Source organism: Rattus norvegicus, chromosome Y (assembly GCF_036323735.1).
Source record: "Rattus norvegicus strain BN/NHsdMcwi chromosome Y, GRCr8, whole genome shotgun sequence".
Classification (NCBI taxonomy): domain Eukaryota; kingdom Metazoa; phylum Chordata; class Mammalia; order Rodentia; family Muridae; genus Rattus; species Rattus norvegicus.
In genome coordinates this window covers 2,904,092-2,929,327 of record NC_086040.1, presented here as the reverse complement: position 1 = coordinate 2,929,327, position 25,236 = coordinate 2,904,092, and the positions used below count along the sequence as shown (strand labels likewise).

General features: G+C 39.4%; 2 pseudogenes; both read left to right on the top strand.

The window, feature by feature from the left end:
- The first annotated feature begins 5,579 nt into the window (after positions 1 to 5,579).
- Tmem106b-ps3 (transmembrane protein 106B, pseudogene 3) lies at positions 5,580 to 6,309 on the top strand (annotated as a pseudogene).
- Positions 8,268 to 8,990, top strand: LOC103694576 (ribosome biogenesis regulatory protein homolog; annotated as a pseudogene).

Below are 25,236 nucleotides of genomic sequence, written 5' to 3'. Positions count from 1 at the left end.
GAATGCCCACATATACATTGAAGTTGAATACTGCTAAACTCAATGATAACCTGGTCAAGGAACACATAAAGAAAGAAATTAGACTTCTTAGAATTTAATGGAAATGAGGGCACAACATACCAAAACTTATGGGACACAGTGAAAGCTGTGCTAAGAGGAAAACTCATGGCTCTGAGTGACTGCAGAAAGAAACAGGACAGAGCATATGTCTCCCACTTGACAACACAGCAAAAAGCTCTAGAACAAAAGGAGCAAATACACACAGGAGGAGTAGAAGGCAGGAAATAATCAAACTCAGAGCTGATATCAACCAAGTAGAAACAAAGAGGACCATAGAAAATATCAACAGAACCAAAAGTTGGTTCTTTGAGAAAATCAACAAGATAGATAAACCCTTAGCCAGACTAACGAGAGGACACAGAGAGTGTGTCCAAATTAACAAAATCAGAAATGAAAAGGGAGACATAACTACAGATTCAGAGGAAATTCAAAAAATCATCAGATCTTACTATAAAAGCCTATATTCAACAAAATTTGAAAATCTTCAGGAAATGGACAATTTCCTAGACAGATACCAGGTACCGAAGTTAAATCAGGAACAGATAAACCAGTTAAACAACCCCATAACTCCTAAGGAAATAGAAGCAGTCATTAAAGGTCTCCAAAACAAAAAGAGCCCAGATCCAGATGGGTATAGAGCAGAATTCTATCAGACCTACATAGAAGACCTCATACCAATACTATCCAAACTATTCCACAAAATTAAACAGATGGAGCTCTATGGAATTCCTTCTATGAAGCCACAACTACTCTTACAGCTAAACCACACAAAGACCCAACAAAGAAAGAGAACCTCAGACCAATTTCCCTTATGAATACTGACACAAAAATACTCAATAAAATTATGGCAAAACGAATCCAAGAGCACATCAAAAAAATCATCCATCATTATCAAGTGGGCTTCATCCCAGTTATGCAGGGATGGTTTAATAAGCAGAAAACTATCAACATTATCCATTATATAAACAAACTGAAAGAACAAAACCACATGAACATTTCATTAGATCCTGAGAAAGCACTTAAGAAAATTCAACAGCCCTTCATGGTAAAAGTCCTGGAAAGAATAGGAATTCAAGGCCCATACCAAAGCAAAGTAAAAGCCATATACAGCAAACCAGTCACTAACATTAAAACAAATGGAGAGAAACTTGAAGCAATTCCACTAAAATCAGGGAGTAGACAACACTGCCCACTCTCTCTCCCTACTTATTCAGTATAATTCTTGAAATTCTAGCCAGAGCAATCAGAGATCAAGGGGATACAGATTGGAAAAGTAGACAAATATCACTATTTGAAGATGATATTATACTGTATTTAAGTGATGCCAAAAGTTCAAACAGAGAACTACTAAAACTGATAAACAACTTCAGCAAAGTGGCAGGGTATAAAATTAACTCAAATAAATCAGTAGCCTTCGACTACATAAAAGAGAAAGAAGCCAAGAAAGAAATTAGTGAAACGACACCCTTCATAATAGTCCCAAATAATATAAAGTACCTTGGTGTGATTTTATCAAGCAAGTAAAATATCTGTACAATAAGAACTTCAATCCTCTGAAGAAGGAAATTGAAGAAGACCTCAGAAGATGGAAAGATCTCCCATGCTCATGGATTGGCAGGATTAATATAGTAAAAATAGTCATTTTGCCAAAAGTGATCTACAGATTCAATGCAATCCCCATCAAAATACCAATCCAATTCTTCAAAGAGTTAGACAGAACAATTTGCAATTTCATCTGGAATAACAAAAACCCAGGATAGCTAACACTAACCTCAACAATAAAAGGACTTCAGGGGGAATCACTATCCCTGAACTCAAGCAGTATTACAGAGCAATAGTGATAAATAGTGCATGGTATTGGAACAGAGACAGACAGATAGACAAATGCAGTAGAACTGAAGACCCAAAAATGAACCCACACACCTGTGGTCACTTGATTTTTGACAAAGGAGCCAAAACCATCCAATGGAAAAAAGATGGCATTTTCAGCAAATGGTGCTGGTTCAACTGGAGGACAGCATGTAGAAGAATGCTTGTCACCATGTAAAAAGCTTAAGTCCAACTGGATCAAGGACCTCCACATCAAAATAGATACTGTCAAACTAATAGTAGAAAAAGTGGGGAAGCATCATGAAACATGGGCACGGGAGAAAATTTCGTGATCAAAACACCAATGGCTTATGCTTTAAGATCAAGAATCGAAAAATGGTATCTCATAAAATTGAAAAGCCTCTGTAAGGCAAAGGACACTGTGGTTTGGACAAAATGGCAACCAACAGACTGGGAAAAGATCTTTACCAATCCTACAACAGATAGAGGACTTATATCCAAAATGTAAAAAGAACTCAAGAAGTTAGCCCGTAGGGAGACAAATAACCCTATTAAAGAATGGTGTTCAGAGCTAAACAAATAATTCACAACTGAGGAATGCCAAATGGCTGACAAACACCCAAAGAAATGTTCAACATCTTTAGTCATAAGGGAAATGCAAATCAAAACAACACAGAGATTTCACCTCACACCAGTGAGAATGGCTAAGATCAAAAACTCAGTTAACAGCAAATGCTGGCAAGGATGAGAAGAAAGAGGAACAATCCTCCATTGTTTGTTGGATTGCAGACTGGTACAACAATTCTGGAAATCAGTCTGGAGGTTTCTCAGAAAATTGGACATTGAACTACCTGAGGACCCAGCTATATCTCTCGTGGGCTTATACCCAAAAGATGCCCCAACATATAAAAAAGACACGTGCTCCACTATGTTCAATGCAGCCTTATTTATAATAGCCAGGAGCTGGAAAGAACCCAGATGCCCTTCAACAGAGGAATGGATACAGAAAATGTGGTATGTCTACACAATGGAATATTACTCAGCTCTCAAAAACAATTCCTTTATGAAATTCATAGACAAATGGAGGGAACTAGAAAATATCATACTTTGTGAGGTAACCCAGTCACAGAAATCCACACATGGTATGCACTCATTGATGAGTGGCTATTAGCCCAAATTCTTGAAATACCCTAGATTCACAAAATACATGAAACTCAAGACAGAGGATCAAAGTGTAAATGCTTCACTCCTTTAAAAGGGGAACAAGAATACCCTTGACACGGAATAGGGAGCAAAGATTAAAACAGAAGAAGAAGTAACACCCATTCAGAGCCTGTCCCACATGTGGCTCATACATATACCGCCACCCAGTTCGACAAGATGGATGAAGCAAAGACGTGCAGACTGTCAGGAACTGGATGTATATCTCTACTGAGAGACACAGCCAGAATACAGGAAATATGTAGGTGAATGCCCGCAGCAAACCACTGAACTGGGAATGGGAACCCTGTTGAAGGAATCAGAGAAAAGTTGAAGAGCTTGAAGGGGTTTGAGACCCCATATGAACAACAATGTCAAGCAATCAGAGCTTCTAGGGGTTAAGCCACTACACAAAGACTATACATTGACTGACCTTGGACTTCAACCCCATAGGTAGCAAAGAATATCCTAGTAAGATCACCAGTGGAAGTCCCCTTAGCCGTCGGTCCTGCTAAGACTGAACCTCCAGTGAATGTGATTATTGGTGGGAGGGCGGTAATGGAGGGAGGATGGGGAGGAGAACAACCATGTAGAAGGGAAGCAGTGGGGGTGAGGGGGATGTTGGCCTGGAAACTGGGAAAGGGAATAACAATCGAAATGTAAATAAGAAATACTCAAGTTAATAAAGAAAAGAAGATAACAGGAAAAGGAGACAGCTATAATAGAAAGAGATACTGCAAAATAGTAGTTGCAATTAATCATTTGTAGGGAAATTGACAGCCAGAGAGGGTTTTTACAGAGGCTTTTCCTTTTGCAGTATTTCTAGTTAAAGTTTTGGCTTCTTGTTTGTTTTTATAATGCCTCACATGCCCACTTAAGGGATTACAAATTCACAGATCCACTGGTGTCTGAGCAACAGTGCAGTCTGGGAAAAACCTCAGTTTTGTTCCTCCCTTTCTTATCCTAGGTGTTGTGGGAGCCTCAACTTACTGTACAGAAAAAGCCAACTCTAAGAACCACACTACATATAACCTGTCCCTCAAATAGCACAGAAATAGCATCCAGAAACACCAGTAACAAAGATATGAATCATTTAGGGGAGCTGACCCAAAGATTCTGAGGAACATATACATTGACAGGAAGCCCAACAAAACAAAGATAGTGAGTGCATGAGTAGAGGCCATCAAGGATTTGGTGAAGCCTGAGGCCATCAAGCCCAAGGTGCCAAAATGACCTAGCCAGAACCTTTGCTTTGTGACTTTCATTGCTCACCCGAAATTTGGGAAGAGGACTCGAAGTTATATGGCCAAGTGTCATAGGTTATGACAGACAAAGCCAAAGGTTTAGACCAAGGGAGGGGCCACAGCTCCAGCTAACGAACAGGCTTCAGCTCCTGCCAAAGTTCACAAAGGAGCCTATACCCCTCTGAAGGCCTGGTAGAAAAGGCTCCTGCCAATGTGAATACTGATGGACTTCAGCGACACAACTACATACACACCATTTGCAAATGAGCAGTTTACTGTGCTCCTTATATAAATAATCTTGAGACAAGTAAAAAAGACAGTTTTGTTTTGCTTAAAGAATGGGAGAACAGGAGTATCTGAAAGTGAAAAGTGAACGTGAGAGACACTTTAATTAACAGGTCTCAGTACAGAAAGAGAAGCATTGCCAGCTAAAGGGACATCAGAAAATGGTAGAAGAATCAGAAAATGTACCTTGTTTAATCACTATTCACAAAACTTATCTATTCTAAGATCCCTTCTTTGTTGAACAATCTTGGGAAGTTTCTGTCCATCTCTGAAGTTGGAAATTCGTGGAAGATCATTGAAAGGCCCCTGTTTCAGTCCTCAGCTAGAATGGGAGCTTTTTAGTAAGGAGGAAGTAACACCTTGAGAAAAGAAGTAAGAATTTAAAGATCACTACCTCATAGATTGAGAATTAAATTATGATGTTCATAAACTGCATCTGCCATTCTAGGGTGCAAAGGTAATTTATCTCTAGAAGTCTAATTCTCTCATGCTACTGAGGAAGACAAATTTCTGCATACACACACACACACACACAGAGAGAGAGAGAGAGAGAGAGAGAGAGAGAGAGAGAGACAGAGACAGAGACAGATGACAGACAGACAGACAGACACTGTGATTTATCTCTTTTCATTTAATTTTGACACTTTTTTACCCACACTTAGACTGGTACTTCTCTGTGGAAAGAGCAGCAGCTTCACTGTGCTCTGATAATGAATGGAGAGTAGGAAGATGGACTCTGTGACGCAGTCCTGCAGCTTGCCAGTGCTTGAGCGTTCTGGGACTACACAGCACTTCATGTTTAGGGCATCTGAGAACTATGTTGAGTTCACAGCACCAAGACCTGAACATTGAGAGCATGAGGAGGAAACAAAGGGGGTCTAGCATTCCTTTTAAGGGAGTCCTTTACCTTTCTTTTCAAATAGAGAAGATTGCTATGGGGAAGTCACATCAACAAACACTATGAGGAATGAATTGACTAGAGTGCTTAATAAAGACAGAAAAAACAAGGATGACTCTCACATTCTGGCAAGAAAACCACTGGTGTCATTGATTCTGTGTAGTGATAAGTGGTTGTGGCCAAAAAAAAAGTTGTATGTGAGGCTATTTGTGTTTTTCTGCCTGCTCTTTTCTGTATTGGCTGTAGCTTTTTGTTTGTTTGTTTGTATGTTTTTTGTTGTTCTTTTACTAAGATCTAGTGAGATGAAGTAAATGGGTGTAAAATCAGCCTTTGTCAGTTAAGATCTGAAAAGCAAACCATAGATTTAAACATCACAACACACTTAATGTAATAAATAACTATTATTCTGTTGAAGTTGAAAACATCTACAGAACTGCTCAAGTTCAGTTTTCAAAAACATTGACTGAGAATGCACACTTAAACTATGTAACTAACATTGGGCCACTTGATGTAAAGCACATTAATTGTATGGTACCCACACTTATTGTAGATGAAATGAGTTACATGCATGATTTCTGTATGCTGGTCTCCAGGAAAGTATACAGCAAAGTACTCAAAATGCACATTACTGTAACAACAGTATACTTGGGACACTCTAAGCTGATATCTCAGGAGAGTTACCAGTATTTTGATGGTGGAAAAACCACAACTTAACAACTGACCCAATCTGAATATAAAATGTGTTTCATGCACAACAATAAACACAAAAGGAGATGGGGATGGGTCCAATAACATACCAGAGACATCATCAGAACTGTCAGTTAGGAGGTGCTAACATGAAGAACATTTTTAGTTGTGCATGTCTAAAGTTTACACTGGGATGCTGACAGTCCAGCTAGCCGAACTTGGTCTTTGTTCAGTTCCTGAACTTTTCATTTTCTTTGTTGAAGATTTGCTCCTAACAAGAGCTTTTCCTCCATCCTCAGTTAAGTGATTGACTTTCTTGCCACCTTTCTTCCCAAGGTGAAAAATTGAGACTTACTTAGAATACTATAAATAATTATATAAACGTCTTAAATTTAATATATATTGAGAATTACATAGAATTCAAAAATTAATTATATAAAAGTCATAGATTTAATTTATACATCTACCTATAATTTACTTCAGTCCTTAAATAAGGATTCAAGGATTATATGAATTCAGGCTGAATCCTCTACTACACCAGGCTAGGACATACCATACACTTGCCCCTGAGTACTGGGTCCTTTTGGTACTTATTAAGCTTATTATTATGGACATGGTGACAGCAGAGACAGGAACAATAGGAGGGAGCAGATCAGCTGGAGTTCTGTAAAGGGGTTTGAAGGAAAAGAATAGCTTGCCAAGTACATTCCAGGACCCTGTGCCACAGTCCAGGCTCTAACCTAAACTTGTGAACACTATTCTTTCGTTATTAGGTAAGAATTATCAATCACAGAATCTATTGCTACAAGAAAACCACAAGGAAAATTATCAGTATTTTAAGGGGAAAGAATGTATAACACACACCAGGAGATACCATTGTGCATCAAATGTGAGACAAGGTGAAATATTTTAGTCCTCAAACTGAGGCTTTCAGTCTCATCACTTTCATACCATGGACATAGAAACAGGCTAATTCTAAGGCCAAATCAAGGACATAGAATCCCCAGATTTTAAGGGACACACACACACACACACACACACACACAGATGCACACAAATAGAATTAGAATACCAAATTAATGCAGTGATGTGGCATTATCTCAAGGTACAGTGATCAAAATCATAGAAAAACAATGATACCCTGTGGCCAATACAGTCACATACTGTGAGGCAGTATGAAGGCATGGGCATATCCTGCTGCTCACATAACCTATTGAACCCAAAGGACATCCAGGTCAATTACAACGATTGGTCATAAAAACAGCACCTAGAAATTCCTACAAGTCCACACATGTACAATCTTCTTAAAGCACAAAACAACAGTCATACACTACTACTCATATTTCCAGTCTGTGATTCAGGCCAGACACTATGATTTACTTTTATAGGGAATCAAAATAGCCTGTGTGCCCCCATCACATTCCTATCTGAACTTCACATTCTGTATTTAAGATGCAATCAGAAAAAATATCTTGAACACTAAATACCATGGAGATATAGCCTACTGTGATGTGAAGAAATATGGGCTTAACATACATCACAGGACAGTCACAAAAAACATGCATTGTGAATATTTGTCATTTATGTTCTTTCAGGGGTAATATGTTATTATTCTCTCTTTCCTTTTGCATCTTGTTGAAATTTTCAGGTTCTTCAAATGCTTCATTCTCTCTTCCTCAACAGGGGTTGGGTAGTGTTGGAATGATACCTCCTGGTAGAAATCACAAGTAAACTGGCATATATTAGCACATAGTGGCAGGAAAAAATATACCTGGTGTCAAAGAGGAATCTGAGGACAAACAGTTCTAGAAGTACAGTGAATCCCTGACAGAGCAATAAAGCTATCTTTAAGCTGATCTCAGTTCTTACTATTTCATTACCACCCAGTAAGGTCTTGATATGGGTGGAGTATCTTTGTTCAAACCCAAAGATCTAAATACTTTGGTGAGGGAGATTTTTCTTCCTGAATTGTATAAACCCATGGTCCATTCATATGATATACAATCCAATTCCCACAGTTTTTACTGTATCGAGGGGCCAATATTTTTTCATACACATTTAAATGTATGCAAGTTGGAGTATATGGTCAGTGAATGGCCAGTGGTGACAGACTTGTGGCTACAAGTCTGCCCAGAATGACACTCAGGGTGGCTGATCAAGATGCCTAGGAACACCAACCCCATGAAAGACCAGTTCACCAAGAGGATTCAGGCCAAGAAAGAACACATGGCCAATAACTAGCTGAACCATCTGTGGAACCTGGCCCACATATATATGATGCAGATGCCCAGCTCAGCTGGCCTTCACCCTGTAAGACACCAGAGTAAGGAGGATCTAGTCTGCAACATGCAATTGTCCACGGTCTGCAGTGCTTCTGGGAGAGCCCCTTCTAGGAGTGATGCCCCAAGAAAAAACTACCCGGGGACTTAGGTGAGAAAAGGAAGTTTCAGGCTCATTTTGGGGAATTTGCAGGCTAGAAAAAGAAACAGTTGGAGCTATTTCGAGTCATGAACCATAATAAACCTCAGCTGGATGTGTCAAGCACCAACAACAAGCAGATGAAGGAAGATGACCAAGCGGAGGCTGCCAAGAAGAGGAAAAGGAGGAAAGAAGTCATGAGTAAAGGGGGACAGCCAGCTAGGACCTTCAGGCAAGAGAAAGGGTATATTGTCAAGTCAGGGACAGAATAAGAACGGAGCCTTGAGGCAGGCAACATTCCGGGCCACCTGCTTTAGGTGTCAAGAAGAAAGGAGTGTGGAACCAAGGAGGGAAGCATAGAAAGTAGTGCTCTCCCCTCTGGAATGGTTCTGAAAAGCTAAAACTATGTACAGTAGGCTGGTTCAGGAATTGCAGGCTGACTTCAATGAAGTTGATATTAAAGGGACAGGTTTGACTCTCCTGAATCAATGCTGGACTGTGAATAAATGAAGACACTGACTTGAAGTTTGTGTATTTTGAGAATATGAGAATTACAGAAATAATATGTAAAGAACCATGAAGAAGTTAATGCTTTACTTTCTATTTTGACTTTGGATGCTAGGTAAAGCTTAATTAAATTTCTAGGTTATAGATTGGTTTCTACATTTTTGCCTTATTTTTGTAAAAAAGCTTGTATATTGATCAAAACAGCAAGAATGGGTAGAAACTACAAGTATGTAAAGGTATACTAGTTCCTGGTATTGCTTTTAACTTTCACTGTCAGTAGAAATTATATGTGAAGCCAGTGACCTGTTTACTACTATGGCATGTGCTTGCAAGAAAACAAAGTTACAATGGTTATAAAAAGGCCCATCGTATTAGGAAAATTCAACAATTTTTTGGCACCAGCTATAATAACGTATAGTGCTTCTTGACGTTTCTTCAGGTAGTACATTTGGGCAAAATTTTAGAACCACACTAAATAATGGAACTTAATATTGTCACTCAAGAAAATAGTTGTCATTTTGTTTGTAGCTGGTGTCTTTTTTCTATTTTCCATTGGTTACAGTGTTAGATTTTAGTAATTTCTGGGTTGGAATTTGCTATGTTGCCAGGCAAGGCAGCCTTGAACTCACTCAGAACTCATGCTGAGATTATAAATGAGCAGCCTCAACCAACAGATTCCATGTTTACTTCTGTCCTAGATGTATTTCACTGATTCATTGTCTTTTTTATCTTAAACAACTTATATTTGAATTGAAAACCAAAGTTTAAGTCCCACATTTTCAGCATATCCCATAACAACAGAACTTTAAACTAGAAATCAGTGACGAAAAATTCAACACGCACTGTTGTTTCCTGATCTGTTGTGATATCAACCATCACTTCTCTAATATCTACATTCCCAAATTCCAAGATCCATGCCCAAATTGGCTGTGAGTTGGACCATTATCCTGTATTCATAATATAGCTAAGAAAAAGAAGGATAAATAGGGAATGAAATAAGGCTCAGTTCTAGTGAAACATCAATTTTCATGTGTTCTTAAGTGCCTGAGGGGTTCCCTTAAATACTGTTGTCTGAGGGTTCTGCCTTATTGACAAGTCTGTTGCTGGACACCACTGCATCTCCTACAATGTTTGACTCCCTTGACATTCCCTCTTGGTGTCTTGCAGTGTTTCAGCTTTTCTGAGTCCTGCTGTTGCATTTGGAAGCTTTTTTCCTAACAAAGGAAAGCTGGGCACAAGTAGTACACCTGGGCATTGGTCCATTCCTTCCTTTCTTTAGATATCAGTTTGTTTTTTTTCTGGGAATTAGGCTGTCTTCCTGGATTTCTCCTCAATAAATTTGGTCCATGTATTTGTTCTTTCCTTACTGAAGCCTTAAGCCTGTGCTTCCTGGAATTTTCCACAAGGTGAACTTGGAGTATATATTCCATGAATAAAGCTACTGAATTAGCATTCTTTTTTTTTTTTTTGGTTCTTTTTTTCGGAGCTGGGGATGGAACCCAGGACCTTGCGCTTCCTAGGCCAGAGCTCTACCACTGAGCTAAATCCCCAACCCCCTGAATTAGCATTCTTATAATATGAATGACCCAAATATGTGTGTTTTTAACTCCGCAGGCTTACCCCTAGGTCTTCGTGCCATGTTGAAGTGGGCATTGACAAATGGAGGTGTCACAAATATCAGGAAAGAGGTATTCTGACAGGTCATCTGGGAAAGCAGGCTGGCAAAGAAGGAGTAAAGTATTGGGGTACAATGGGTCAGAAATGGCCTAGGTGATTTGGGTTAGCCTGAGTAAATCTTATTAAAAAAGGGGCAAGGGGCAATGTCATGGTAAAGTGTTTTACTGTATGTGTTCTTTTAGAGTTTTATGTTAGTTTTTGGACCCTGACTGGATATAGTTTATACATCCTAGACAGGACACAGAAGGGGTTTTTAGAAAATGAGTCATCCCGGACTCCTCATCTTGCTTTGGAAAAAGAAAAGGAAAATGAGTTTAAGCTTTTTCAGAGCTCTCCTAGGGACAGAAGGAAGGCAGGAGACATATTTCCTATGTGCTGGCTCCTATTGGAGAAATGCTTACTTCTATTCCTGGGTTCCATGGGTAGGATATCTGGGTCCCTTTGGTGGTACACTATCAAGATTTTTTCCCCTGTATGTCTCTTGTCTGTCCTTGGTGTACCAAGCTCTCCATGTCTGTCAGTTTATGTCTGTGGTTTTCCTTTCTCATTTTTTAAATGTTTTGTGTTTCATGTTCATAAGAAAAAATGGTAGAAAGTTTATCTGCCAGTCGTTCACATCTTGATTTTGTTTTAACTCATTTCAAAAAAGGAACATATAAGGAACAGTTTTAATTGGCCTTTGGAGCCCTATACCTATACTTAGAAGCGTAGGTCAGCTGGAGAAGTTCACCAGGAGTTAAGTGCCGGTTCCAGCTGAACTTAAAGGCATAAGCAGCTTCTCAGCTTCTATGATCAGGGAACTGATGGCTGTTTCTCTTACAAAATTCCTGACTTTGATTACTGGACTTAGTAGGTGACAAATTCCTTCTCTTAAAATCACAACTAGAAAAGGTAAAATTAGTGTTTGGTTTAAATATTAAAGATATGAGTAGCCATTTCATTTTTGTTTCTAATTGATTTTAAATGTATAAATAAGCCCTACATGCCATGATTATAGTATATTGGTTTAAAGATATAGGATATGCTTAAAAATTGTAATATTGATAACAGAAAGTCACCTTAAATCTCATGATTTCGATAGTCTTCTATAAAACACGTGGAATGAGCCAGTCCAGGGAAACTGATCTAAATTGGGACAGTATCCTTATTTAATTCTTATTCTAGAAATTAAACTTATAAAAATATTAGGGCAATGTCTCTTTTAATTTATTGGAGACCGCAACATCATACTCTCATACATAGGAATTTTCAGTCAAACTTTGTATCAGTAGGGATACACTCAGTGTTTTGGACAAACTCACATTTAGAAAGAAGATTGTTTGATGGAGGTTTACTTTATCATTCCAAAGTTGTGGTTGTGCTCTGGTATTGCAATTAGAACTTACAGTTTGTGATAAAAGCTTGCCACTGTTTCATTGGCTAAAAAACACCTATTTGTAATTAAAAAAAAAAGTCAAACATCTAGAGATTGCTATGGAACTTGTGAGAACAGTACAGCCTGATTACTTACTGCAACTGCCATTTCAAGATAGATTTAGAGGATTATTATTATGCCATTTCTTTACATCCTGAGGATTATGAAAGGTTTTCACTTAGTGAGCTTCCTTACAAATTTAGAGAAGCCATTAAATGATATTAAAAAGTTTTACAAAAGAATGGGCAATATTCCTATATTATATCTTTTTGTCACTGTAATTGTCCTTTTTTGCTAAACTTTAAAATATGGATAACAAGAAACTCTTAGAGTGCTTATGAGACCGTACAACTAGGCATACTTCTGCCTAGGTGAAACAGAAGGATCCACATATTGGCATTTGTTATGATCCAGTTCAGATATTTTATATGGAGAAGAGGTCATATTTGCATTTTTGTACAGGTATTCCAGAAGTGTGCCAGCTGCCAGAGTGGCTGTTCAGACATGCTTATGGGAGCATTAAGATTCAGGCTTTGTGGTTTGGGTCCCTTGAGTCACTCCTATGCCCTTGGAAGATGAAGTTTTCCCTCTCACCTTGTGTTTACACAGAGATTTTGTCATTGTTGCAGTCATTATTACCCTGGCTATGTGTCTGGTTCCACCACTACCTGCACTCCAAGACTCCATACTCTGCTACATGTCAGAGAAGAAGCTGTTACCTCAGTCTCTCCTCATTCCTATGGCAGCTATTGCCGCTGTGACTGGTGATGTGGTTTCACAGTCTGTGACTTTGCAGGAATGCTATCTACATGGAAGTTTTCCATGGTTGTGGGGATCTTAGGCATGGTTCCATTGCCTGTCAGTTGTTTGGGAGAAGGTCGGCTGGACTGGAACTGTCTTGGTAAAGGCTTTGACATTTTCACTGCTATTATAGCAGACATTGCTGCTGCAGGCGCTGTGTCTGCAGTATCTCGAATTGCCCTCCCCAAATCTGTTGTTAAGGCAAGAACAAAGAACAAACTTTCAGTAGTAGTTGATGACAATTGGGAATTCTAAATATAAGTCAGGAACAACTTGACAATGTTTGTTGGTGTTATGGCCCTTGGTGTCATGGCCCTAAACCACTGCAGCAGTATGCTTTGTGCTTCTTATCACATGAGCAAACAGCATTGCCAGTCTTAGGCAGTGACTAAGCAGGTGTTGCTTTCCTTGGTAGGAGACAATCCCTCTGCACTTATTGGGGTCAGCCTTCACAAATGCAGTAAGCCAAAGATGGGGAACTCTGTGGGAGCAATCCTCACCTAAGACAGAAAAATCTGAGACAGGCAGAGATTTTCCAGAGACAAGAAAGAGCTTACCACCCCAAAATCTCCTAAGACAGTTACTGATTAAATAAATAAAAAATAAAGGGAATTGTTGGACCATCCTGTGCCCCACAGAAGTTTTTGCCCACATTGTCAGACCCTTCTGGGTCCCCTGCAGTGTTTGACTACTGCTGAGCCCTGCTGATGCATGCAGAAGCCTTTTGTTCCTAACAAAGGAACCCTTGCCCAATAGAGACACACCTGGGCATACATCTGGGCGATGGTCCATTTGTTCCTCTCTTTTGCTCTCAGTGTTTGTTCCTGGGACTTAGGCTGCTCTTCCTCGATTTCTCCCCAGTAAATTTGAGATACTTATTTGGTCTTTTGATATTGCATCCCTAAGCCTGGTTTTCCCACTGTGCTTCCTGGAATTTTTCCACCAGGTGAACTTGGGGTATATATTCAGTGAATAAATCTACAAAATTGTCATTCTTATGATATGAATGACCGGAATATGGGTGGTTTTTAATCCCTCAGGTTTATGCCTGATTCTCTGTGCTATGTTAGAGCAGACATCAACAGTCTGCATAAGCCATGGTAAAATGCTGACTAACCTCAAAGTTGAAAGAGTGGAAAAATCATGTAAATCATTTCTAAATTGATTTCCTTATCTTTGGCAACACACTTGAATAGGTAGTATCACAACGACAAAGCTCACAATGGGAATGAGGGAAGGATATTGGGGAAGTCAGAATTTTAATGTATCTCTGGGATAGTTCAATGAATAGCCTATATGGAGAACAAGAGCACCTGGATAATGAAAAAAATTAGTTATTGATTTTGACCAACTGCTTACCTGATAGCCTGAGAAATAATGAATGAGGTAATTCAATCATAAAATAGACAGATAAATATCTCCATCTATGTGGTACAATAGGTCAAAGGTAAGTAGGAGGCCTATGCACCCTTCCATGGATACTAATGTGAGTTTTCTACTGTAACCTGTAACGTCCTTTTCTTTATTGTAAGTGGACCAGAACTTTGAAGTCCACATGGACAATACATTTCCCATGGATAAAATTATCATTAGCTTTAATTATTCAGATTTGACTATAAATGTTCAGCTACTATGTAAAACAATTTTGAGGGAGTGGTTAACATAGTGGAAAAGTACCTGGAGGAACTTGTAGCTATTTTTTGAACTTTTTCAGTCTTGTGGAAAAAGCATCTTCCCACGTAGAAAAGTCATTATTTAAAACAATTGTGTACCCTTAACTTCCCCTTTCTGACAGATATCAGTGAAATCATTCTCCCAGTCTTGATCATTGTCTCAGACCCTCATATATGCCCACTTCTGAAAGAAATACCACTGTTTTAGATTTACATTATTACAAACCTAACACATTGCTTAAGATATTCAGGAACCGCATTACATGTCTAGTTACAACATATTGAAGTGTGAGCAACTCAGCACTGGGGAACACAGACAGGGATCCTGGTGAATTTTAGTTAGCAGAACACTGCCAATCATTTCTATCATAGCAATCCTTCCTGTGTTGTTCAATACCAACCTTTGAGCTCAAGTTCTCCTTTTGATCTTTGTACATTCTCAATTTCCTATGGTTATACCATTGTATCTCAAACAACAGTGAGTCGCAGTATGGCAGCAGAATATCAGTACATCGCACTGTCCATTGGGCCAGTTTGGGGCAGAAAATCAGTGCCCTGTAAGTATCTGTCCTCTATGCAGACATTAACTTGATATCCTAGGACCTGAAACCATGGAAAATCATGGGGAATGCAAATATTCACCTGGAAAACTAAGAATTGCACTTTGATATTAATGTCCTTCTGGAAAATATGAGGATACTTCTTTCCCTTTAGCTCATACCATACACATGGGCAGTAACAAAACATAGTGACTATTCTCTCATGTGATGGCAGATATATATTTTCACCAAGTATTCTGGCTCTAACTCTAGTGTCTGTAACATTTCATTTGCAGTAACCATTGAAATTCCTCTTTGTACCTGGATCCATGTTTATTGAAGTTCTTACCATCCATGTAGAGTATTGTTTCATAACCTTCTTTAATATGTAGTATATCCAAAAGCTTAGAGAGATGATATAGACCTTGTTATTTTCATCATACCATTTGTTAGCATGTTTGCATCAGTTTCAGGTAAGAGCATAGCAAAATTGATTGGTAATGGATTTTCAATCCAGACTCCAGGGTGGTTCAGGAATAGAACCTGCTATTTTATCACACATGCAATAAAAATCCAAGGTTCTTTTTTTTCCTTTGAGTAGATCCTCAACTGCCTGGTGTTATATGAGTTTAAGGTTCTGACACAGAGTTAACTTCTCTAATAGTGGTAGTAACCACAGTTCTTAGACAGGTGGCCAAGTCTGATTTTGCAGGGCTCATTCACTTTGAAAGGTACATTGCACAGTGATTGAATGTCACTGTAATGAGTCGTTACCCACAATTTGCAGTAGCATGTATTTCCTGATCTTATTGATGAAAATATTTGGAGACATATAGAGGTTCTGAGATTAGAAAAAAATCAGCTGTATTTAAAGCTACAAAAATGTTTTGTGCACTCTCTTTCCACATTAGAGACTTAGTGAGTTGATTTAACTTTATATATTGTATTTGTCTATAATTTCATATTTTTTTCTAGATTCCCAGATCTGTTCAGTGTAACCTTTTGTATTGAGACATGATTTTTTTTTAATTTCCACATTTTCTTTTGCTATTTTACCTTTCCTTTACTGATTTTGTTACTGTGGATAAAATCTCTCTGTTAACTAGTTAGTTAACTAGTCTAAAGGTTTCTCCATCGTATAAATATTTCAAGGAACAAGTTTATATCTTTCTCTGTGTTTCTATTACAAAGAATTCAGCACTGTCTTTATGTTCTCCCATCTACACTTCTGGCGTGTGTGTGCTAATTTTTTTTTCTTTGTCCAGGGGCGTATAGTTATGTAGTTCCTATGCCAGTATAGAATCACCTCAATTACTTTATGAACACGCAGTGAGGATCCTTCTTTCCCTGTATATCATATCTTTCCCTGTATATCATATATTTGGTTCTACATTCATGATGATGCTCCATTCTAAGAAAAAAATGAGTCAAATTTTTCATCGGTTGAGAGAAAGCACATTAGGTATAGAAAGATACATTGGACCATGGTCCTTTTCTCATATCATCATTCGTGAGTACTGCACTTAAGTCATAATGAGGCCACAGAGAAACAGGATTGATGTCAGTGGGTTTCTCAAACTGTAATCCAGGATGGTTCACGAGGAGCACCTGCTATAGTTCACTAACTTATTAAAAAGCCAGAGCTCCCCTGTCTCTATGAAGGAAGGCACAACTCTTTGTCGGATATGTGTTTAAGTTCCTAAATGAGGCCCAACTTATCTACTTCTTTCAATAATAGTGGTAACCATCATATCTCTCACCAACATGGACCAGGTTGACATTATAGGATATAGGATTTTGGGCATGAATAATCCAGGGTAATTTCATGGACTTGAGTTTTGTTTAAACACTCTTTAATTTACTAACTTTAGTTTCATGAAAAAAAAAACACTTTAGATGGTTTAGAAGCATCTGGAAATTCTAGGTCTATATAGAAATTCACCTCTGTTAAAAGACCTAAGCACATTTGTTCACATCATTACATATTAGGGAATACATTCCCTCATTTTACTGGTGTATAAAGGATTTGATATATCTGTAAGCCCTAGTAGCTGGGGTATCCAATACAAAAACCATTGGATCAGATAAACTTGTCTCTTAAAATGTTATTGATAGTATGTCAGGATTATATTGCTGGGCAGCTTTGCTTCCACTAAGCTGATATCTAATGTAGATATGGTCTTCTGATCAAAGTTGGATTTTTGAGCTAAAACTCTGTAGCACATTGCCTTTTCCTATTCCAGTTTTGTTCCAGGCCCCTTTATAATACAGGTCAGGATCACAGATAGGAAGATATCATGTACATATTGAAAGAGTTGGGTCTTGAGAATCTTCTAAAAAGAGGGAAGGAGGTCAGCAATTCCTATATCATCAAACAAGGCTGGAGAATTTTACATCATTGAGAAAATCAGTTCTAAGTTAATTACTCACTTTAACCACACTCTGAATCTGTCATTCAAAAGGTTATTGAATTAACTTTGCTTAAAGGCAGCTTGGAGAAGTACTGTCTGGATGTATCATATAGTGCAGGGCCACATGTTTTTTGCTTAGTCAGAACCATGTGATGTTTTGAAGAGACCAGCATCTGCGCATAATATCTTATGTTTGGAGAAAATATAAATAGGACTCATAGACAGTGATGGGGTGTTTGCAGTTGTAGATTTGAAAAGCTTCCTTGGTTCCCAGTCCTTGTCTTCACTGATTTTTAGTTTTCTGAGTGAAGCAAATAGACTTCTTCTTGACAGAATTCTCTTGATGTCTCAGCTGATTCTGTCACAAGGCACATAACTGAGCATTCCAGAAGCAATATGCAGCAAACCTACAGCAAACATCAAATTAAATTGAGAGAAACATGAAGCAATCCTACTAACCTCAGGGACAAAACAAAGTGGTCTCCACTGTTTATCTATTTACAAAATAGAGGACTAAAATTTCAAGACATGAAATGGATACAAAGCAAAATGGAAGAAGTTAAATTTTCACTCTTTACACATGATATGATAGTATACATAAGAAACGAAGATATCCTACCAGAGTAATCCTGTACTTGAAAAAAAAAACTAACTTCATCAAATTGACTATACATACAATTAACTCAAACACAACAGTGGCCTTTCTCTTCACAAAAATATTTTTACGACAATAGATGGCGAACCAATGTAATGGGCCAGAATCCAATAGTAATCCTAAGAGTGGAGAGAAAATTTTTATTTTATTAAAGGATGCTGGCACCATGTTAATTCATTTGATCTTTCAAGGGTGGGGTATTTAACAAAGAAACAGGGAAGTAGCCCAGGCTGGCCGATTGTAGGTCCCAGGATGTGTGATAAGTAAAGACAGCTCAGAGAGTTAGAGATTAAAAGCTGACTTTTTAAGAAAACCTTTTACAAATCCATTCATGATACTCATTATTTTTAATATGGGCTATACAGGAATTTTGGGTTAAAATTCTAGTTAGACAAGCTGCTATTTTTTCTTTTTTTCGGAGCTGGGGACCGAACCCAGGGCCTTGCCCTTGCTAGGCACGCATTCTACCACTGAGCTAAATCCCCAACCCCGACAAGCTACTTCTTAATTACAGGTATTATTAAAAGATAATTAAATTTCATTATTGAAAGAAGAGAGTAAAGAGATTACCTAAATCAGGTGGGGATTTTTATCCATGGTTCAGAACTTAGATAGTGAAAAATTAGTCACTCCCTCCAAGTAGAGAGTTCTGATGATTGTCTGTAAAGCCAGGGAGAGTAAATGCAGACATATATTATATAAATTTTAAGGTTAAAGTAAAATCTGTGGCTCCGGGTAGAAAGTTTAACAGATGGATATATTTTAAGTAATGTCCTGAGGTTTAAGTTGATTATTGGTTTTAGAATTAATAGAAGATATTTAAGTTCGTTTTAAGGAGAGTAAAGAGATTACCCAAATCACGTGTAGATTTTCATCTATGGTTCTGAACTTAAATAGGGAAAAATTGGTCACTAACTCCAAGTAGAGAGTTGTGATAAATGTCTGTAACACCAGGGAGAATGAATGCAGACATATTTTATTGAAGTTATTAAGGTTAAAGAAAATGACTCCGAGTAGAGAGCTTAACAGATGGATATATTTTCGGCTAAAGTCCTGGTTTGATGGGTTGCTTATTGAAATTGCAATTGATAGAAGGTATTTTGTTTTGTTTATGAATTTCCCCACTAAAGGACATATGGCTCATTGATGCTGGCTAGCAAGGGTTTGTGGTTATTTTTTATATCTACCACAAAACTCAGATTCTCTTAACATGGGCTACATAAGAATTTGGGGTTAATTTCCTGATATCACAGAGTACAAAAGATTATCACGCTGATTATTTACCCTACTTCCTATTTAAAAAAATTGTTTAATCTTCATATGGGTGTAACTTTGAGTTTTATGGTTATATTATTACTCTGGGAGAGAGTACAAGGTACAAGCTTTTCTGGTTACAGACTATGGAACACAGTATTTTGGGGAAAAAGATTTTGTCTTTGTGTTTTTAAAAAGTGTGATCAGGCTCTGAAAGCCTCACAGAGCCATATTGATCAGATTTGGTAGAGGTATGAAAAAAATAATTCATGAGAATCAAACAAAAAGAAATTTTGATTCTATACTTTGGCCTTAAGAGTTGTATTTTACAGAGTGTGCCTACTTAGATTCCTGGTCTCAAGGACTTTCAGCTGGATCCAGTCAGGACACGTAAGCTACAGCATTTGCATCATTCTTCTTACCCCCAACCTCAAAGGATTTCTCCACGCTTGATTAAGTTATAGAGGATTTGTCACCTCAATTCCCTGATTTTTGGTGTGCTAAAAGTGGTTATTTTAAAGATGTTCTTATGAAGAATTTAGAATTGGTTGTAAATTAACAGGGAGGATTTAACTAGATTGAGTTTTACAGGTTTACTCATTTTTTTAACTAAACTAAAGTCATATCTTTGCTTTGATATAGAATTTATTTATTAAAAGTTTAAAAGTACAAGGTTTAGAACCAGCCCTTCTATTGGTGTCATTACAACTTCTGAGTTCATTACACATGTGTGTTAACGGGGAAGTAGCAAACATATTGCTGACTTCGTGAGAGTACTTTGAAGATATTATTAAGATATAAAGACAACAACAGTACAGATTACCTTATATAGGCAGATAGTTTTCAAAAATGTCAGCATTCCAAAAAAAATTTAGATTAAAAGTTATTTATCTTTTCTTGAGAAATACCTGCTCCTATCAGTTCCCCTTTGGTAGATTTAAGAAAGAATTTGAACATCTCTCCCTCCAGATGAGGCAATACTTTGTGGCTAGGAAGCCACTTGACAAAACTGTCTGTTTTATCTGCAGAATAATACTGTCCAAAAAAAGGACAAATTATGCAGAATAGTTGACTGATAAATTCTGCCAAAACTGGGTGATCAGCCCTTCAAAATCTACATTTCAAGAGCCTGCCAGTTGATTTTGGGTAAGAAGGCTGAAGACCTGTATTGTGGTTTGCCCTGAAGTTATCTGTATTTTGATGCTAATTCGACTTCCCCCTAGGACAGCTGCCTAGTCATGACTCAGAACTCAGGTGACTTCAACAGAACCACCTCCCCATTGCATTTGTAAAGTACAAGTGTGCGGCTGGGTTGTGTTTCTGCCAAGATATTGTTAAGTCTGAATTCCTCTCCCTGCTCCATTCTGGAGAATGCAGCGGCTTGTGCTGTTGGAGCCCTGGCATTCCCTGTTCTGGAGGGCATGGAGGCATGCACTATTTTAGCCTTGGTGTTCATCCTCAGTTCGGGAGGTGTGCGGCAGGAGTGGGAGGGGCAAGAGGGAGCAGGAGGGAGTGGGAGGGACTGGAGCCCAAGAACGACAAGAGACCGAGTCTGATGCAAAAGCAACAAGCAGTATTCACAAGCCTTATTTGGGCAGAACTCTGGACCAATAAGTACCTTATTCAGGAGGTAGAGGGATTGGCCCCAAACTGCAAAAGTAGAATGTATATATAAGGTTTTTGAGAAGGAGCTGATAAAGAATGGCGGGGCAATACACGATTGGTCTCCACTCTTATTCAAACTCACACAGGTCTTAAGCTGGCAGAAGAGTTACCTAGGGTCCCACAGATATTCTTTGTGGCTTTTCTCAGCTCTGGATGCAGGGAGGAGAGTTCATTTTCTCAGAACTCCCCCTGGAGGACAGCTATCTAATTCATGGTTTCAGAGTTCCTGGAACAAACCTCCTGGTGCATGAATTATGTTAGAATTAATTTGTACAGGCTGAAAGCTACGTTCAGACCTTGGGTAGATGGGCAACAGGGCCGAGTATCTTTTAACAATGTTTCATTCCCCACTTCTTTTAGTAACTAATTCTAATCTTAGAATTACAGCTCCTCCTTAGGATTTTGTAAAGCCTTATACTGTTGTCTAAGGATTAATAGGTTCACAGCACTGAATCTTTCTCTAACAATAGTTATAAACCTATTAATCATGCAAGGCCCAACAGTAAGAAGCAGAAGCAATAGCACTAGGGGCCCGGCCAAAGCAGACAACAGAGTGGTCAGCCAGGGAGAAAGGGAGAACCAAGACTCAAACCATCTTTGTTGTACTGGTGACTCGGGGGGACATTACCCAAGCATGGCCCCAATCAGAAACTTCAGTGATGGTTAATTTGACCTGGTCCTGACGAGCACCTTTACCATGTGTGCTTTAGTGGCTGTAGCTCCCTACCAGTGCTATCCCCTCATAGTAGGGTGGACTGGCCATTAGACACAGCCAATAGAACTCTGTGTCACTAGGATTGGACTGGTTGAGTGTTTGGTAGGCCCCAGACATGAGCTTAAACAGTCTATTTCCAGTGGAAGGGTGCCTTGTAATGGGGGAGGACACAGTATGCAGAAGGGTGGACAGAGTAGAAGGTACACTAGTGACTGGCGAGCTAGTATTGCTGTTATGTTCCCTACAAGGAGACGTGGGTGCTTTCTCAGGTGGAGCTGCCAGAGCAGACACTGGGGGAATTGGGGCTTTTGGAGACCCTTGATTGGGCAGGACTTTATTGGGGCACACTGGACTGCTAGGGTTGTTTTAATATCAAGTTGAATGTTAAGGATTAGCCCTAGATTCCAGTCCTGAGGTGGAATGGCATTTAGTATTTTATCTGTGATATAATCCCATTGTGGGCTGGGAACCAAGTCAGTGTCCCCAGTGGTCACACATCCCCAATTGTGACAGTAAAAATTGGTTTCATAGCCACAACTTCTAGCGCTAGAACAATCTCTATGTGGGCCCAGACATACATAGACTCCCCCAAACTGGAGTGCTAATATTGCACGTCTCAAAGTATTGCTGCAACCTGGGTCTGTAGCTGAATCAGATAATTCGGCGGCCTGATCCAAGAGGGCAATAACATAAGCAGTACCCCAGTAATTGTGTGTCCCCAAAGCAGGTTTACATGAGTGCACCTTTAGGGCCCCCCCCATCAGGGCCCTTCCCGGTGTAGGGTTGAGAGACATTAGCTGCATCTCCCGCCTGGTTGATTATTTGTCTGATGAAAGTTTTAGGCTAGTGAGAGTTGCCCTGTTTCCATTTCCCTACTGGAGGCACAATTTAAGAGGGTTATCAGTCCGCGCCACAGTCCATTCATTTTGACTGAATGCACGGGCCTTCTTCGAGTGTGAGGCGTGTACCCAAGTAGGGACTCTTCTATCTTCACCGCAGTGGGGATAGTCAACAGTACCACGTTGGTTCCAGCGTGGTTCAAGGTTCCCCACATGGTGTCTCCATATCAGGACCATGTCTCCATCATGGAACTGAAGAGATATCTCAGGGGTCTCTGGGGCATAGGCTGCTGTCAGCTGTGACCAGACTTCTTTCTGTATCACCTATAGGTCTTTTAGCCTGGCATACAAATAATTATTACTATGACATGTTGGTTCAATTATATCATCTAATATAGTCAGAGGAGCTGAGACCTCATATGATCTCAAAGTGGGTAAGGCTGAATCTGGAAGGGGTATTTCTTGTTTTGAAGAGAGCAAGAGGGAAGGAGTGCCACCCAGTCTGTGCCAGTCTCCATGGCCAATTTGGTCAGGGTCTCTTTTAGAGTTTTATTTATTTTCTCTATGTGTCCTGAACTTTGAGGTCTGTATAATGCAATTTTTAATCGACCTCTAAATATTTGGCCACACCCTGGCTTACTTTGGCAAAGAAAGTAGGGCTGTTGTCTGACCCGATTACCTTGGGCACGCTAGATCGGGTGAAGATTTCGACCATTAAATATTTGGCCACACCCTGGCTTACTTTGGCAAAGAAAGTAGGGCTGTTGTCTGACCCGATTACCTTGGGCACGCTAGATCGGGTGAAGATTTCTTTTGTTGCTTGGTGGAGAAAGCTTCTATCTATTTCTGAAAAGGTATCTATAAGGACTAGGAGACAGTTGTAACCATACTCTTTTTGGTTCATTTTGACTTTCCACCAAACTCTCTAGGTCTCTTTGCCCTGTTTGTTCTCTGGGGAGTATAGCTTTCACCTCAAGTGTGTCATTGTCCTTTTATCTTTTAAGAAATTTGTACCTTCTCTTCTGTTGTACATTTTAAGTGAGGCCATCCCTTAGTCCGAACTCTGTTCCCAGTGGCTATCACTCACAGGGCTGTAAACAGGATAGGCTCCTGCATAGCCATTTCTCAAGTCACCTACTCTACTTTCTTATTGTCCCATGTCACTGAATCTCTTGCCTCCTGACGTCCTGGTCAATGAATAGTACTCACCGTTGTTGGCTTCACCAGTGCATCCAAGAGATGGTAAAGTCATCTGTGGTGCTGATGTGCTGGGGGGGGTAGAGGTTTTTCCAACCCAGATGACGTGTGTGTTGTCCACCATGGCAGCACCCACTTATCTCTGACCTTCCTGAAGAGAACTGTTTCCATCTGTGGACAAGGTAGCCTCAGCTTTCAGCAGGGTTTGATCGGTCAGTCACAGAGGACCTTTTTCCACCCATGAGGCTCTGCCAGTGTTTGACACTCATGCTGTGGTGGCTATAGGTCAGGATTGGGTTAGCAATGTGACCAGATTATCCCCAACCGGTGGAGAATCTAGTCCATGGCAGCTGACCAGTGGTCCCATTTTTGGGACATTCTATTCAAAGGCAAGACACCAGTCACTCTACCATAGTTTAAGTCCTGGATTGAGTGATAATTGTTAGTGCCTGGCAGGCAGGAGTGGTGTGTTCCAGGCAGAATGGCTCTAAGCCACATATCTCACACCTCCCAGCATCAGGTACTAGTGTACTGAAACAGGTCTTAAGCTTCATATGCACAGTCTGCAGACATGAATACACATGGCCTCACCCAGCCACTCTAAGTCCATGTAAGCCATTTTGCAGAGGAAATTTCTCATAATCAAGGGATAGGGACAGTCAGGGATGACCATGAACTAGTGGGTTACCTGGCCAAAGGCAAGATCCATTGTTCTTCGGGTAGTCCATAGGTATTGTTTGTTGCCAGTACCCCCCTGTACTCAAGGTCTTTTGCTGGACACTAGTCCATTTGGGCATAAGAGCACAGAGTGATAGGCACTCCCATATTCACAGAAAAAGTGGGCAGGCTTCCCTTCTATCTTTGCGCATAGCCAGCACTCTAAGACCAAGAGGCTTGCCTTCAGGGCCATTAGAGGGGACCCTCTTGTTCTTCCTGTGGTAGTCCCTGACCCAGTGTCCTTTTTTTGTATTAGGCACACTGATCTTTAGCCAGGAATTCTCTTCTGTTGCCAGGTGCTGTCTTCCTAGGTTCTCTAACTACTGTGGTTAGTATATGTTCTTCTCGTGTGTTTTATCTCTCTTTAGCTCTCTCTTTTTTTTTAGTTTCTTGTTCTTTTTACCTTTTTCTTCTTCTTTTTCAGTCTCTCTGTTATGTCTTCTGCATCTTTCTGTATAGCTATTAGATGCTGTCCACTTATGTGCACAGACTCTGAACCACACTTATATATAATTTTTTTGTAACTTACACTAACTCTTAGCAGCTTAGT